This window comes from Xenopus tropicalis, chromosome 1, assembly GCF_000004195.4.
Source record: "Xenopus tropicalis strain Nigerian chromosome 1, UCB_Xtro_10.0, whole genome shotgun sequence".
NCBI lineage: Eukaryota > Metazoa > Chordata > Amphibia > Anura > Pipidae > Xenopus > Xenopus tropicalis.
Genome location: NC_030677.2, coordinates 37743567 through 37762162, shown reverse-complemented (window position 1 = coordinate 37762162; position 18596 = coordinate 37743567).

Genomic DNA, 18596 nt, shown 5'->3' with positions numbered 1-18596 from the left:
CAGACCCCATGAATAAAATAATTCTACATTTATTTTGTGCATCTTGAGAAAGGCCTTACAAGGAGGCCGAAACTTTAAGTGCATTTCTAAACTAATGATCTAGTATATTACCTATTGATGGCACCTGGGCATTTTGTGTGTGTGTGTATATATTATATATATATATACAAATGTATCTAAATGTATTTATTTAAACCTCCACTGCCGTTCTTTGTAAATGCTGAGGGGGAACTTACTTGACAGCTCACAGTAAACTAAAATTCCATCTTTAGTGATTTGGGGATGGACTGGGAATCTGCATCTTAAAGATGGTTTTGAAAGCTCTGCCTCACTTACTGTAACTCCCAATATTGCAGGTGCCATGCTGGGAGGCAAATTCTGCAATAGGATAGTAGCACCACCAGCTCTGACCTGTGCTGCAGCCAAAACATTTGCTGTCTGAGATGAAATCTCTGGCAGTAGCTTCTTTTAATGAACATGAATAAATAATATATATACAAAAATATAAAATATACTTCAACATTATTTGTTCTGGAAAAGAGCATATTTGTGATTCAAATGCACATTGCTTTTTTAATGCTTATTGATTTTCTGTGAACTAAAGGTTCAATGGTGCTGTTCCCTTTTAAATTCTTAGGCTCTCATGTAGCTCTTTCTATGAAAACCCAGTCTATAGGATATATTCATAAAGTCAACATTCACAGCAGGGCCCTTGATAGCTATTTATTCTGACTGTGCTGAATAGATATGATTACATGAAATTGTCCCGCCATAATGCGTAAAACATCAAAAGTTCCAGTGATTAGGTTATATAATCCCCAGAGTGATTGCTGACATATCTGTCACTATCTGACGTAGGAGATATACATCTATATTCCACAAAGGAATGGCCTATAAGCTTAATAACCAATCGGTTTAATAAAGCAGTGGGGTTAATCCTCATGACCCCAATATCCCTTTTCACTATAGCTGGGTCAAAAAGGTTGATTATTTCAGGGAAGTGGGAACTGCAGTTTGCCTAAGATCTTTGGGCAAAAATGTCTGGATTTGGCAGTGGCATTGTGAATAATCTACCTTTAACTTCAGGTTCAGTGGTCTTTAGCACTACTAGCAAAATAACAAAACTACTTAACTGGTAAATGCTAGAAGGGCACGTGTCATTGATGTAATCATGCAGCCAAACTGTAATAGATGCTTTCTTTTTTTCCCTTTAGCTTTTGAGATATAAATGGTTTATGGGGTGCTATCTCAAACTAACATTGCCTTTCCTATTCAGGAAATCAGCCAATTATAACAGATGAGAAATGGTATGAGCGTGCTAATTGCAGCTAGAAAAAATGTTAGGTTGAGGAACTCAATTACTCAAAATATAAATAACTATAAAACTTAAAACCAGACATCCCTTTGAAAAACATAGGGTTGCCACGTGTCTGGTTTTGAACCAGACAGACCAGTTTTCGGAAGGGTTGCCCAGGTCATAACCTCCTGCCCAGTTTCCCTAATTAGGAAAACCAGTCCAGACTCAGTAACATAGATGTGGCAATCGCCAGCAACCAATTATCCAAAAAGCTCTGAAATTCAGCAATGCTAATTTAAAAAAAAAAGAAAAAAATAAATCCACATTTTTGATCAATTTGCTTTTTCTTTCTGTAATAAGAAATGAATTGTACTTGATGATAATTAAGCCATGTCGAGTATCTTAATACATAAATGTTTTTCAGTTATTGGCTAGATAATTGTTCAGGTTTCACAAGGGTGAAACTGAACAGACAGTTGAGACCTAAACAGCAAAAATATATTTTTTTTAATTTACAAATTGTAAATTGAGTGCTGTACTTTGTGGGACTAATACATTATTTGTTACTAACACCCAGGCAGACAATATATTCTTTAGAGTGAATATCCTCCTTTGGCTATATATATATATATTTTTTTTTTTATTATTATTTATAAACGGGGCTCCAACACCCACTGGGCCTGCTGTCGCTGTTGTTACACCACTGGCCATATATATACATTATCTGAGAGCATAAGCAATCGCACTTACTGTAACTGTGAAAGGATGTCATCTCCAGATAAAGTACTGTAATTTGACATTGTGTACATACATAAAATTCCATGACATTCCTAGCTGTAAACAACAGACAGCCCAGCAGGAAACTATCAGAAGCCACAATGACAGACCCGAGCTGCTTTGGCACATTATGTCTTGTTAGGCCATCTAACTGGCATTCATTCATATACTGCATACATTCCTCTTGCATTGTCCATCAACCTTAACTTCATTGATGCTGGATGGATAATTAAATTCATACACTACAAAAATATTTAGCAGAAAAGATGCAAATAAATGTTGGGTATGACTGAAACAAAAGCATATAATTGACAGACAATTACTGTGTTGTGCCTGACACTGAAATTGCTGTACAATTTTTAAAACTATATTACATTCTTTCTAGGCAGTAAAGTAAAACCTGCCAAACTGCAAATATTATTTCTCAGTGGAAAGAAACAAATATCCAATTAATTGTGGTGTACTAGAAACACCAATAAAAATGATAGAAAAAGAAGAAAGAAATAAAACATAAAGTGCACCCCCCTTTCATACTGGGTATAATGTATTGGCTAATGTAAATTCAAGTATATAAAAACATTTAGCAGGTACACAGATGTCAATATAAACAAATGTGAAAAAAATTACCAAAAAAGTTGCATTTTAGTGCTCATCGTAGTCCCTACAATGATGGGCCCTATGGTGAGAAACACTATTGGGTTTCAGGTCAAATGTGGATATATACAGGCTGCTAACTAAGGAAATATAGGGGTTCCTGTCTACCTGCCTATGCAGGAGCTATTGGGTAAGCAAGGTCTCCTACCTATAACAGGGATGTTTAGGACATAGTGGTTTTATGGGTGTGGTCAAAAAGTGTGTGTGTCCTCATGTTTTCAAGTGTTGTATACTTCACACACCAATATTTATAATATCTTTTTTTGTCTCCAGATTATGAAGTTTGGTATGAAGTTGAATAAATTAGTGTAGATATTTGTCTTTAGATATTTAAATGTAGGCCATGAAATTTTGTATTGGTTGTTATCAAAGAACAAAGAGTTAGAAGAGTTAGAATTGGGGTTAATGGTCACTATATTTGCTTGGGTCTTAGAATTTTGTACAGAACAAGGAATACATATGTTGTCTCCTGTCATGAGTATTACTAGGGCTATGCCAAGGAAGTTACCAATGACCTCAGAAGCACAGATACCTTTAGGGATAGATTTAGTTATTTAAAACAAGGATGATGACTGGATGGCACACATAGAAGATGAAATGCTGTGTTGGAAGATGTCCCCCTGTATTGTCACAAGCTTTAACAGTGTATGAGGCATTAATAATACTCTGTATTAATGAAAAGTTGTCTGGTTAGTATCTCGAGTAGACATGAATGGTTCTACTCAGGCCAAGGTAGAACTCTGGGGTCAAGCTTAGTTTGACTAAGTTGTTTATTCACATGCCAGGGTGATTTACTCATTGTGCAAATGCCTAGTGAAGGAATATAATATAGGGAATGCACCCAAGAATCACAACTTCATTATAATTATTACCATCATTTATTTACATAGTGCCACCAAGTTACACCACCCTTTCCATGAATTTATAACAAATATTGGTTTCAAATTTTGACTCAAGCTGCATTTCTGGGTCATGTACACCCGGACCCTAAATTAAGATCTTCACTCTATGGTACATACAATAGTATTCTTTCTAATTTAACAAACAAGGTTTACATAGTCCAAAATAGGAGGACCAGGAGGTTACAATCTAAAGGAAACTATTCTGGGGGCAGCAAGAGAAAACAGAGGTACAGATAGGCACTCTTAAATAAAGCTGTCAGTGACTAGCTGTAGTTATATGTATACTGTATATATATTTAACTACAGCAAAACGCTGCCACTGCCAGCTTTGTTTAATTTTTTTATTCAATCTTTAAATTAATTATTCACATTTGTGTTTCATGTGTTTGTCACCCATATTTATCTCTCCTGAGTAATAAAGGCTTTCATACACTTATTGGTTTATACAGTTAATGATCTGAATTACTGTATATGCCTTAGGGACTCTGGCCTAAAGTGAATACAATCAATCACTTACCTTATATCTACCAGACTTGATATATTGCCCTCCTTGCACTGTGCCTGACTCTGTCTATGAAAATAAAAAAATAATTATTTTTATCACTGAACTGCAGATTTAGTCTCTCAACACATGTTTTTGTATAAAAATCACAAATATAATATATATCTGTCTACAGTTGGTGTGATGTATAACTGCAAAGCTTATAATTCCCCATCTCCCATCAGTGATCTTGATCCAACTGTTTACTTCTTGGCTCTGTTTTCCTTCCTTATGAATGTGTGCCCCTCCTGTCCAATATGTCAGGTGACACAGTGTTATTGTGTCCAATGAAGCAAACAATTTAGATTTCAAAATATAATAAAATTGCCTTCAAAACTGATCATAGCCAGCTACATGTCTGTGTGTGACATTAGCTTTAATACATTTTAACGTGATGGGGTGACCAGAACTGGTTCCAAATCCTATTGTGATATAGTGGCTGTATTACTAATAAGACAGTATACATACTCACAATGGTGTGATAAGTATCTGGTATTCATATGACAAAGATGCTTTTTATTATGATATAAAAACCTGGCAAGAACTTACCATCTAAATATAGAGAACAACATGCAGTTTCTAACTGTATTTTCATGCATCGACACGTAAATGAATGCTATGGACGACCAAATTCTGCTGTATTCTACTAGAGTTTATTAAAACCATCAATGACTGTCAACAGCTGACCCATACTGACCTACCCAATGGCCTACAGGAAGATCAGTTTGATATTCCAAAACTTGGTCCATGAGCGGAAAGATTAACTCTTTTTTACCTTCAACACGCACACAAACACACAAGGGATGCACCGAACCCTTGTTTTTGGTATTTGGCTGAATCACCGAAACCCTCAGTATGGATTCATCCAAATACTGATCTACAACCCTCACACAAGGCAGAAATTCAAAATATGCTGCGCACAAGAAGCTCGCTCTGCAAAGTTTTTAACTACATAGGGTTCGGACTTCGGTTTGCCCAGATTCTTGGGTTCAACCAAATCCTGCTTAAAATGGCTCAGGTTTGGCCGATTCCCAAACCAAATCCGGGATTCAGTGCATCCCCAATAAACACACATGTATATGTATACAGTACGTAGAGGCTTATTTATCAAAATTCTATTTATGTAATTTTCATATTTTTTTTCTGCTTTGAATAAGCTTGATATTTTTAAAAACAAGTATGGTTATTTAAAAATCTGAATAAAGAAACAATCCAATAAATAAAGTTTGAAAAAAATTTGAAAAGCTCTGAATGACTAAATTTTGCCCAGAACAGTTCCCAGTGACTTCTACATGAACTCACAACCTTTCAGATGCCAAACTTTAACATTAGAGTCTTTCATGTTATTTTTGCTTAATAACTATTAAAACATTGTGATTTTTATACCATAATTCAAATATATGCTTGTTAGCGCAAAAAAATATGAACATTGATAAATAACCCCCACAGTGTCAGACAAATAATTAAAATTTAAAAGGAATAACTATTTAAACACATATTGTACACAGAGAGGTTTATTTACCAACATTTAAATTCAAATTTTTACTGCGATTTGTTTTTTTTTCATAAAACTAATGAATTCCATTAGGGCTTTTAAAACTTAAACTTTGGCATAAACATGTGAATTTATGAAGAAGTCAGTGGGAGAAGTTTCCTAGGCAAAAGTGATTTTTTTCAAATCAAGATTTTTGAGAGTTTGTAGACCTATAGAAAATGATGAGTAGAATGCAAATGTAATGTTTTTCATGGTTTAATTCAAACAAGTTTTTAGATTCTGATTTTTTAATAAATAAGCAAAGTGTCCTGTTTGCTACTTTTGAGTTTATTTGAACTGAAAGAAAATCTAATTCACCAATAAGCCTCAGAGCAAAATCTGTGCTATTGTGTCTTATTAGTACAAATGTTGACACAAATAGATTGACTGATATGGTTGTAATACACTATACAATAAGAGATGGCAGTAACAGTATAGAAAGTAGCAATAAATAATCATGCATCAGGAGTTAGTAGCTCTAATGGTAAAGGAGTGCAGCTAATATTGAACGTCTGTTATACTGCAGTGTGTACACCAATGGTATTACTAACCCCCAATTCAATAAAAAGGCCTGTGGCACTTAACAGGGATTAATGATGGAGCATCTACTCCATCTGTCTTCAGCATGTCAACTCAAGAGCCAATTTATGAGATTAAGATACACAGGGGATGGTAAAAATAGGGCACAAAGTATTTACAAACATCTTTATACCTGTCCTGAATTAATTAAAGACTGGATTACATTTTTAATGACTGCATTGTTAGATAGGCTTATGCAACTATGTTTACACTGTACCCCTCTTTCGAAACAAACCACCCAAAAATATTGCACAGATTTATTAAAAATTGCATTACATTTAGTCATACAGAATATATGGGCCACCTTTAATTTTCAAAGAACTAGTTGGAAGACTGCATTTTAGGTGAGAAAATTCCCATGAAGTCCGTTACACTTACATTTTATATGGGATAACTTATCCAGAGACCCATTATACAAAAAGCTCCAAATTACTAATAATATTAAGCAAATAAATCTAATTAAAGAAAAAAAAATTTGTAATAAAAAAGTAACTTGCACTTGATGGCGACTAAGCTGGATGAATCCATATTGGCAGCAAAACAATCCTGCTGGGTTAATTTAAATGATTAGTAAACCCTTTTTTAATCTAAAATTACCCTGTACAGCCCTCAGAATAACATACCTTTTTTTCTATATTACAATTAGCTGAACAGCAGTTATTTTAGTTACTTCCTCGCAAGCATCTGCAGTTCCCCATGTGGAAGGTTGCTTTTTCAGGCTGTGCAGGAGAGTTAAAGGTTCTTGTTGTGTTGCCCTGTAGAATGCCAGCCAATTCCCGACTGGAGGGTGCGCAGCCATCAACTAGGTCTACCTGACAGTGAACCACTTTTTCTGCATGCAGGCAGAATAGCGATTGGCTACCCATGTCCTACTGTGTTTCTGTGGAGGGAAGGTTAGGCCATGCCAACTCCTCACTAGAAGCACAGACATGCCAGAGAGGATCTCTTAGATGCTCCAATAATTTTAAGCCATTGTTAAAGTAATGATACTTTTCAACCCAAATTAAATTAGGTTACATATATTCTTATTATTACCTTTATGATTATCTTATATAATAGAACTAGTATATACTTACAAAGACCGTTATGACTGAGGTGGCCCCAAAATGTCTTCTTTTAATTTGGTTAGGTCCTTGAAAAATAATTTAATACAAAAACCGTAAAAATCAATACCTGTTTGTGAATTATGGAGCAAACCTTAGTGATGCCCTGGTCTATTCTTTCCAACCATATCATCTGATATAATAACTGCTTTCCAATTTTGGATTTTGAATTGTTATAATCTCTCAACCGCTGGTAACATCCTTTTGGTTAAGCCCTCCAATACACTTTGGCCAGCAGCTCTTGAGCACAGGGTCAAATGTTTACCCTAAAGGTATTTGTAACTTCATAAGCCTTACTGGGGAGAGAGGACAAGGAGGAAACAACAGCAATTGCAGGAAATAGGAAGACTCCAGAAAGTCAGGGTGGATTGCAGTCAATTAAATCATGAAAACAAGATGTGGTCAGGAGCAGAAGGGAACCAAGTCAGTAAACCAAAAAGATGGGAAACAGAGAATAAGGGGCCTATTTATTATTCTGTGTAAAACTAAATTTGCCACCAAAATGGTGTAAAAAGCTGTGTAATATAAATGGTGAATTTTGCCATCCGAATACCAGACTTTATGGTTATTTTACGTAAGTTACAGTGGAAGAAGAAACAAATTTTAAGCATCGAAGGCTGGTGATGTGTGGCGAAATTTGTCGACGTTTACACAGCATAATAAATAGACCCCAAAAGATTTGATTATAATGCACCCAGGAGCTTACAAGCGGTAAAGTCTAAAACGATCAAAGAGCCAAAAGGGAACTGATTTATTAAGCTGGTCAACAAGGCTTCCTTGCAGTATGATGCCATCACTACTGCATGGCTGCAACACTATATTAGCACATCACTGCAGTAAGACGATATCATCAGTGTGATCACATAACTGATGTGGTGCTGTCAAAAATGAACCATAATAGAGAGGATCTGACATTAACGACTAGCTAGGCAGAGAGGTTTTAGTTTTTTAGTTGCCATAGAACTGAACTGTGCATTAGCAGCAATTACTGTAGTACCTCCCCTGTGTTAATGTCCCTGTTTGCTTTTCAGCAAAATAAACAGGATAGATGTGTGTTATCCAAATGAATTTCTCTTGAAATATTTCTACATTTTGTGTGCATGTCAGTTGTGGAAGTGTAATTATAACAATTTCTTTTTATTTTGAGTCCTTAAGAAGAAACTAATGTACCAAAGAAGAGGAAAACAAATAAATCTGTACACATCATTACCTATAAATATATATATAGCGATTTATAAAAGATGAAAATACAAACAGGGGAAACATGAATTTAACATTTTGTAAGATCAGGGAGGATTGCTAGCAGAGAAACATTACAATCTAGAGGCATTGATAATGTTTTTTTGTGGAATAAATTGGGATATCCTTTCTTCCGGAACATTTTACAAGTCATCTTTGAAAGCAATATGCAGCACAAAAGTCTGTTTGTTTCAATAAATGGAATCACTGGGACTGAAGAATTATGTAAATTATATTTCTGATAGAAGAGGCCTGGATGGCTTCTCTCCTTTGCCGCCATAGGTGAAAATGTACAGAATAAGAAACTAATTTCATCTTGTCAGGAACTCCCTGATCCTTTCTGCTGAGACCTAGCCATCTGAGTTTCCTGCATTCCTGTTCCTTTACCCAGAGGTCAAGAATATTGAAAGTTGGTTCCTGCTCTGCCCTTGTATTCTTATTCTGACTCTTCAGTTTCAACCTTGGCCTGTTATCTGGATTCCTGATTGTTTGCTGCCTGCCCTAAACCTGTGCCTGTTTCAGACCTTTTCTTTATTAAAACTTTTGTTTATGCCAAATTAAATCAACAAACCTACTCACTGTAAGTGAATGGAAGGCTCCAGCTACACTGGCCTTAAAAGGGTAATATAAAATGAAACATTTGGAAAGTATGCCTGTTAGGGTTTTCTGAATGGGGTATCAGAGGCTATTAAAAAACGAGGAAGGTAAAAGTATGATTCATGGGAGTGTTAGAAAAGAAAACTCTACCAGTATAAGATCTATTATCCTGAATATGTGGGACCTGGGGTTTTGCAAATAAGGGATCTTTCTCTAATTTGGATCACCATATCTCAAGTTAAAATTCTTTAAATAATTTAAACATAAAATAAACCCAAAATGATTGTTTTGCCACCAATATGGATTCATGCATCTTAGATACCATGAAGTTCAAGCTACTGTTTTATTATTACAGAGCAAAAGGAAATCTTTAAAAAAATAGAATTATTTCCTTCAAATTGACTTTGTGAAGGCCTTCTCATAATTCTGTTTTTAGATAACAGATCCCTTTATTATTTCTGGAAAATTATTGCAGTCAATCTCCTTAGTCTGAGATTAGGTAAATGGGGAGGGGGGACAGAATTCACATATAAAAACATCAGGAGAAAAAGTAATGCTTAAATTATAGGAGGAGGAGAGAGGGACACTACTGTGTATATGGCTTATGGTGGCTGAGTAAGAGAATAGAAGGAAACAAGTAATAAAATGGAACATGGGTCTGAATAATGTTGAGCCTTGCAGGATTTTATAAGCAATTTGGGGTTTGATGTAATTAGTTATGTTAAAGCCTACTCGATAATACTCTCTCTTGAGTCTTTTATTTCTCAGTAAAGAGAGTTAAGTAATGGTTCCAAAGTTCAGTCATCAGCCATAAGGGACACAAGGGCTCATTTATTAGCTGGCACAATCACTCAGGAACTAAATCATCTCATTCATATGAGGGTAAGAAAATGATGATGCATATAGCGGTTAATAAAAATAGAATGAAATAGTACATAGAATATTTCTTCACAGTTCAACTAATATAACATAAAATCAAACTAATCATCATATTCTAGAGTTGTCTCTCACTCTTGGTAGAGCCTCAGTTTAAACCAAATGTCATGTTAATAAGGGAACCTATTTGTTACAGACTTTTGTTCATTGCTGGACGCAGGAATGGCCCTATATAGAATTTCAGTAGTCAATTGGCTGGTAGTTATCCATAAAAGACATGCTAATACAGCTCATATACTGCGAAAAGGAGTGAGAGCTGAAGTTCTATATACAAAGTGCTTGTGCTGCACCCATAGGCAGTGCAATTTGCAGCTTTTGTGGGTACAAGGGACCTCATTTATCTTAAATGTGCAAGGTGTGAAGTGTCATGTTTATTTAACCACAATGCTCCTGGTCCCTTTGGAACTGTCTTCTGTAAATGTCAAAAACAAAACTTGCAGGAGAATACAGAAGGAAATGCACAGTAGTGGGACTTTGGTGTCACCTTGCACAGCCCTACCTTGTGCATTTACCACTGAGTGGTAAAGGACCCATTGCACTCTCTAGGCTTGAGGGTTAATTCCTGAGATCTGTCTGAGCAGTAAATCAGGATGCATATACATATATTTTAGACTGCAAAGCATGTGTAGGATGTGGGTCTCCCTCATAAATCATGCACAAGGAGGTTGCATTTGGGGATGCAAGATGGTCTACAGCCCTTTATTAACACAAGCTCAGGGCCGGTGTTAAGTACAGGGCTTGCTTGCTCATGTGAGCTCCACAGCTTGTGCTGATTACACAACCAGCAAGATGGTGCAGAGCACAGCAGATCTGAATCAATGCATGTGTTATGTGAATCGTGCCCATTACTAGCACACACCTTTCATAAAATAACCCTTGCACCTGCCCTGGACACATGTTCTTGCACCGGAATGATGCATGTGGAATGGAGAGGCTAGAGGATGCCCACATCCTGCCCATGTACTGCCCTTGTGTGGCATGTACAGACAGGCATAACTCATTCACAAACAGTCGCGCCAGCAAAGGGGAGAGGGGCACTGTGGCCAAAGACATTTTTACTGAACTTTGAGCCCATTATAATGAGCCCTTATAAATAGGTTTATTACATATGCAATTTTTTAATCATCATTATTAAGTAGTATGTAATATAGTGAATAATGTACCCCTTGTTGTAACATATAAGATTATTATTATAAGTCACCAGAGTTCCATGATCTGTATATGGTTATTATAATATCCTCATACTGTTCAACAGGGTGTACATTATTTATTATAATACACAAGTCTGAGTGAGTCATGTGAAAGAATTTACTAAGCTCCAATTATAACACTAAGCACCATTCATAAGGATATCATTTACAAGATATTCATGGCTCTTCTGTATTATAATGAAATATTATGCACTGCTGTAAAATAAAAAAGACATAATGACACAATACTAATATATTAAAATAATAATAATAATAATAATAGGAGCTGTAGCATTGTAGGGATTGGCAGCATGAAGCAGCAGACGATAAATGATTACGAAAATGTAAAAACCTGCAGCAGCTTTTCAAGCTGTGATTGCAAATGATCAGTGGAATTGATCATGACTGTACATGTAAAAGGGGCTAAGGATGACATACAGCTTTCAGCATCAAAAGGCAACTTAGATAACCATTCCAATAAACAAGATAAGGTGGCATGTTAGGGAGCGTAAACCCGGGGCCTTGTTACTAACTTATTAAATATTTAGTAGTTCCTAATACAACAGGACCTCATTTTAGAAAGAACAATTATTAAACCACCCCCCCCCCCCAAAAAAAATCATATATATTGTATTTTTTAGACATGTTAAAATGTAAATTTCACATATGAATTAAATTTTTTTGGAGGATTGTAAATACATTTATAATATGTATCAAAAGAAAGGCAAATGGTTTATTACTTTGAATAAATTACCATCTCTATAAGCACAAGTCACAGCTGAATCTACTAGAAATATACTGTAGAAATTCTACAGCCGTGCAAGTGCCTCGAGGACGTTAAATGATTTCAGTGTTTAATATTAACATTTTTACCACATTTTTTAAATTTCTTATAGCAATATTTTTTCAGCAACCTCTCGATGGCTGGGGTCTTTGCTTAACCCCAAGGAAAAGCTGTCTCTTTCAAATCTCAGAAATGAAACTTACCGTATATACTCGAGTATAAGCCGACCCGAGTATAAGCCGAGGTACCTAATTTTACCTAAGAAAACGTGAAAAACTTATTGACTCGAGTATAAGCCGAGTTTGGTCCTTGCGAGGTAAATAATTGGATTTCTAGTGCACAGATAAGCAGAATTCCATTATGCTAGAGGATTACCGGTATCTGTGGACTGGTAAATTAAAAATATAATAACCCTGTTTAACAAGCCACTATGATTAACAGTCTTGAAATATAATAAAAACCTACATTTATTGAGGCATACCTAAAATATAACCCATAAAAACATGTCTGGAGGTAAAGGGGCCCCTTCCTCTATTCAATAACAATTTGTTGCAAATGTCTGCTTTTAATCAGCATTAAAAAAGGCACAACTATAGCCACCAGATAACTGAGAATCTCAAATTTTAATTACCGTACAAATGCTCCATCCCTCTCACACCTGCCACACTCCCATTGGGCACGAGAATATCCAGAAGTGATGGTCTCCATTAGCGCATACATTGGTATGCAATAAGATAGGTGCATCCAGGTGGTAAAGGCTGCTGATATCTGTGGGAACGGGAAGCGCTGGCAGGGCAGAAGCGTGCAGGAAGGGGGGCGCGTGACGTCACATCCGCCCAGAAGTGCAGAAGAGCGCAGTATTAGGAAGTCTGGCGGCGGCTCTGTTGGCTCTGGCACTTGCAAAGGCTGCTGATATCTGCGGGAATGGGAAGCGCTGGCAGGGCAGAAGCGTGTAGGAAGGGGGGCGCATGACGTCACATCCGCCTAGAAGCGCAGAAGAGCGCAGTATTAGGAAGCCTAGCGGCGGCTCTGGCACTGGCAGGGGAGGCGGTAAGATCTCTACTTTGGCTCGAGTATAAGCCGAGTTTTAATTTTTCAGCCCTTTTTTGGGGCTGAAAAACTCGGCTTATACTCGAGTATATACGGTATGTCAGTTGAAACCCCTGTACAGTTAAGGTGCAGTCATGGAAAATACATAATTAAGTCTATTGGTTATGCATCGGTCCCTCTCCAGTATATTTTATTCTACCTCTCCAGAACAAAAAAAGGTAAATGGGATTTCTTCATATAACAAACTTAAATATATTATGTGTCGCTACTACTGTAAATATATTTCCTGTTATTTTTTTTGTACAGAAGCCAGTTAATTACCCTTCTACTCTGACAACATTATTTGCAAGGTGCAGCCACTACAGTGTATTAGAGTAGAGTGGGTGACCCCTTGCCATACCTCAGTTACTGGCAATAATATTATCAGGTGTCAGATAGTCCAACATTTCATTGGAAACACTCTATAAAAACACTAGAATTCCTAAGGAATGTTAGAAACACTGTGGGTCAGGGCCAGAACTAGGGGTAGGCCGAAGAGGCATGAGCCTAGGGCGCAACAACAGGCGGGTCCTAGACACATACCTCTTCCATCTGCCTATCATTTCAGACTTTGCCAAATGGGGAATTGGATGGTGGAGGTAAATCAGACCAGTATGAGGAGTGAGCGCATTTTGCACCAACCACTACACCACTAGATAAATTGCGGAAGGGAAGGGTTGCCACCTTTTCTGGAAAAAAATACCGGCCTTCCTATATTTTTATCTTTCTTTCCTATTAATAACATTGGCATTAAGCATCATTTTTACTGGCCAGGTGGCAACCCTAAGGGGGGGCAGAAGCAGGTGCCAATTGAGGACGGCTTGGTGTCTTAGCAACTTGGCCAGGCACTGCTGTGGGTGTCATGCTTATCTCCTACCCTGGGCAGGTGCTCTCTTTTTAAAATAAATCCACCTGCCCAGGGTACCTGTCTTCTGTGAGCCCCACTGCCATTTGTTCCTTTTGAGGAAGAGAAGTGTGAACTCTACTGGAGTTTATTCTTCTTTAGCTTTACTTAACTCTGTAAAAAATATTCTTTTTAGCTGTGAATGAAACCATTTTTATTCAAATTACTGTCCATTAAAATCCTTGGTAAAGCCATTTATATATATTTTTCATGAAGGAATCCTATTCCCATTAGGCGCCTAGCCTCTGAAATTAAATATCACAACTTTCCCTCATTAATCAAAGTTTAAAAATGTCTAATTTTGGATTTATGAGAACATCCAATTGATTGGAAATAAACATTATGCACTGAAAAGTTGAAGAGGAAAGAGGAAGACAAAAGAATCAATCGCAAAATGAGCAGCACAGAAGAGAAGCCTTTAGACCCACAAAACAGAACATTCTGGAGAAATATTATGCATATGGTCGCCAGGTTTTGAAACAGAGATTTCTATTTAAATGGCACATTGTTTGGTCAAAATTGCTGTATTTATACATATGGGAGTCTGAATACACAGACCTGACTCCTTGCCAAAGGAAATGACAAGCATCTACCCATCATCCATTGCCCAGATGGAGTCCTGTCTCTATTCTTGGGCTGCTGTAGCTATAAAAATGTCATCCCTCCTTTATGAAATAATGTCAAATACTGCTGCATACACAAACTCATGCCTTAATAGCACTTAAGTATACTTGTGTATAGACATGTATATGGAAAGGTCAGTTTATTAGTTTTCACTGCAAAAAAAAAAAAACTACAGAAGAAAAATCACGGCTAAATTTAAGTGTCTGTTTTCCACAATCATGTTTTCCCTAGCAATCACAGGCTTAGTAAAGAAAAAACTCAAATGAGTCAAAAAATCAGTCACAAATGAACATTGCGTTGTTCCAATTTGCAAAGTCTTGAAATTTTTTGTTAAAGAATTGAACATCAACTTACTTGGGAGCTTCATATACATACAATAGCAACCAAGGGAAAGCTGTGCTCACCACTAAATTTTAAACCATAATGCGACGGTGCAACGAGGCTGTGACCACAAATTCAAAAAATTCATATAGACAGCAACAAGTGATCCTCTGCACTCAACCATTATCAGTATATATAGAACATTATGCATTATGCTACTAAGAAATGCCCTCCTCTAAACAAGAACTGTTTGTCCATATATTGCAATATACTTCAAGCTGGCCAACTACATCAAAGTCATCCCTGGTCTGGCCAGTCCAGTCCTACAATTACTTTTTTCTGATTTATTAAGAATTCTACTGCTTTATTATACATTTTGAAAAGGGACTGATTTTAACCTGCAACTGATTGCTTTCAAGGTTAAAACCTTGGCCTATAAAATGGCAACTATTTAACCTTGAAAGCAATCAGTTGCAGGTTAAAATCAGTCCCTGTGCAAAATTAGTGGATAATTTAGATAAACTGTACCTGTTTCCTCAAAGCTAACCCCACACAGGCGAAAGTGCAGCGATTTACCCACATTTGTTTATCCAGCTGCCATTGTGCAGCAGTTTTTATTACAATCAGTAGGAACTATTCCACTGTTGAACAATCTTACTGAAGAAATGGACAAACAGACTGAGCCAGTGTAGCACCCTAGTGCTCCTGTAAGCATTATACTCAGAGGTAAGTACCAGCTGAAAGGGCAGATATGAGGTGCATCCTCTTCACTTCCAGGATCCAAAGACCAAAAGCATTGTCAGCAAGAAAGCAGGTGAGCAACATGGCAATACACAATAAAACCCCATTTCACATTACACATGCCTTGCAGAAGGTATGAAGGAGATTAATACAGTAAAGAATTCACACATGGATGCAACAGATAAATCAAAAAGTAAAATGTCCATGCTACAGAGACTGATAGGCCATTTTCTGCTTTCAGTTTCTATATATTTATATTACTGTGGTATTCTTGTGAAATCCAAGTAACCTTAGCTCCTAATAATAAGACTACATTTACTGCAGTGTTTGATAAACTATAGAGCAATAGTGCCATCAGGTGGTAGTCTGGGGACATTCAGACCTGTGCCGTATTTTAAAACCCAATATACAGAAAAAAAAACAGAGTAAGCACTACCAAATAGCAGGGCAATAGAAAGGAGGAGACTGACAATGCTTCCAATTGCAATTCTATTTACAAATACCGGTAACTTTAAATTTACTCAAAATGTTTAATAACGGTATATTGGAAAGGCACTTAATTATATTTTCTTTTCATAAGTTACATGACTTATGTCAGCTCCATATGGCCTTAGCAAGTCACTTGTATCAACCTGGGCATTGTGACCATCTAGATGTGTGGGTCAGGAACCAGCTATACCTAACATCTGTGAATAGATCTCAGTAGAAAGACAGAATGAACAATAGCAATACAGGATTCAGTTATCATGTGGCACTTCTTTCTTCCCTTGACCTCAATGACAGCTGATTGATCACCTCTACTAACTTATCATTTATCATGATGGCAGAAGCCGTACAGCTGCAGCACCATTTTCCATTGTGTAACCATATGTAATTACAGTTTTTGCCCAGTGGTCACACTTAGAGACTTATTTATAAAGCTATATAAAAAGTTGTGTTAGAAAAGTGTGTATTTTCTTCTGCATCACCCAATCACTCTATTTTATACCATTTTTTATATCAATTCAAAACCTTTAATGTTAATGGGAAACCCGCAGGCAGCAAGTAAAATTTACCATTAAAAATGGCATAAAGGCAGCTATGTATAAACACAGTTCCCACAGTTTTTTACACAGCATCTGATTTTCACACCAGATTTCATTAACCTTTGTGTCTTTTCCCACAGTCATGTTTTCCCACATTTATTTGAATGGATAAATCTCAATGTGATTTGGACTGGAGGACGGAGTGCGGGTGACTTTTTTGTTTGGGGAGCCTAAAGATGTGCCATACATAGATTGATCTAAAGCTAATGTAAGACTTGGTGGATTCGCTGCTGGTGTAAAAAATGAACCTCCCACTGACTTCCAGGGATACTGTGCAAAAGTGCGGGTGGGAAGGCTTTTTTTACCCTAAAATGCTTAGGATGTAAAAGTATTCATACATGCACTACTGTCCATTTGTGTTTGTGATCAGTTAGCTTAAATGGGTAGTTTGCCTTTAAATTAACTTTTAATATAATGTAGACATTGTTATTCTGAGACAATTTGCAACTGGTCTTCTTTTATTTTTAATGTTTTTTCAGTTATTTAGCTTTTTGTTCAACAGCTCTCCATTTGGTATTTTAGCAGCTATCTGGTTGCTAGGGTATTATTTACCCTAGCAACCAGGTAGTGGTTTAAACAAGAGATGGGAATATGAATAGTTAAGGGGCCTGCATGGAAAAATAAGTAATAAAAAATTACAATATTAATAAAATTGTAGCCTCGCAGAGCAATCAGTTTTGGCCCCCATTTGAAAGCTGGAAAGAGGCAGAAGAGAAAGGCAAATTATTCAAGAACTATAAAAAAAAATGAATAAGAAAGACTAATTGCAAAATTGCTAGGAATAGGCCATTCTATAACATACTAAAAGTTAACTTAAAAGTGAACAACCCCTTTAGATGTGTTTACGTTAGTTTTAGAGAGAGAAGCAGTGGGTACTGACATCCCAGGCACATTATATGCAGTGAGACACAGTCTGTATTTACAGAACCAGCACATTATATGCAGTGAGATGCAGTGTGTATTTACAAAACCAGCACATTATATACAGTAAGACGCAGTCTGTATTTACAAAACCAGCACATTATATATAGTGAGAAGCAGTCTGTATTTACAAAACCAACACATTATATGCAGTGAGACGCAGTCTGTATTTACAAAACCAGCACATTATATGCAGTGAGAGGCAGTGGGTACAGATGGCAGATATTCAGGCCCTGGCACTATAACACTGGCACTGATACACAACATTGGCTCCCCTGTAACAAACTAGAAATGAAAAAAACAATGACAAAAGTAAAAAAAAAAAACAAGTATATAAAAGCACAATGAGCTTTTTCAGGGGAAAGAGTTAACTTACCATCCGTCTGTTAGGATAGGGGATAGGGATATTATAGATGTCAGGTCAGGCAAAAAACAATTTAATTTCAGCTAGTGAATCAGCCTTTAGAACTGTATAGTGCCTGTGTATAGTAACTGTATATAGTGCCTGCGTATAGTGCCTGTGTATAGTGCCTGTGTATAGTGCCTGCGTATAGTGCTTGCGTATAGTGCCTGCGTATAGTGCCTGCGTATAGTGCCTGCGTATAGTGCCTGCGTATAGTGCCTGCGTATGGTACCCATGTATAGTACCTGTGTATAGTACCTGTGTATACTGCCTGTGTATAGTAACTGTATATAGTGCCTGCGTATAGTGCCTGCGTATAGTGCCTGTGTATAGTGCCTGCGTATAGTGCCTGCGTATAGTGCCTGCGTATAGTGC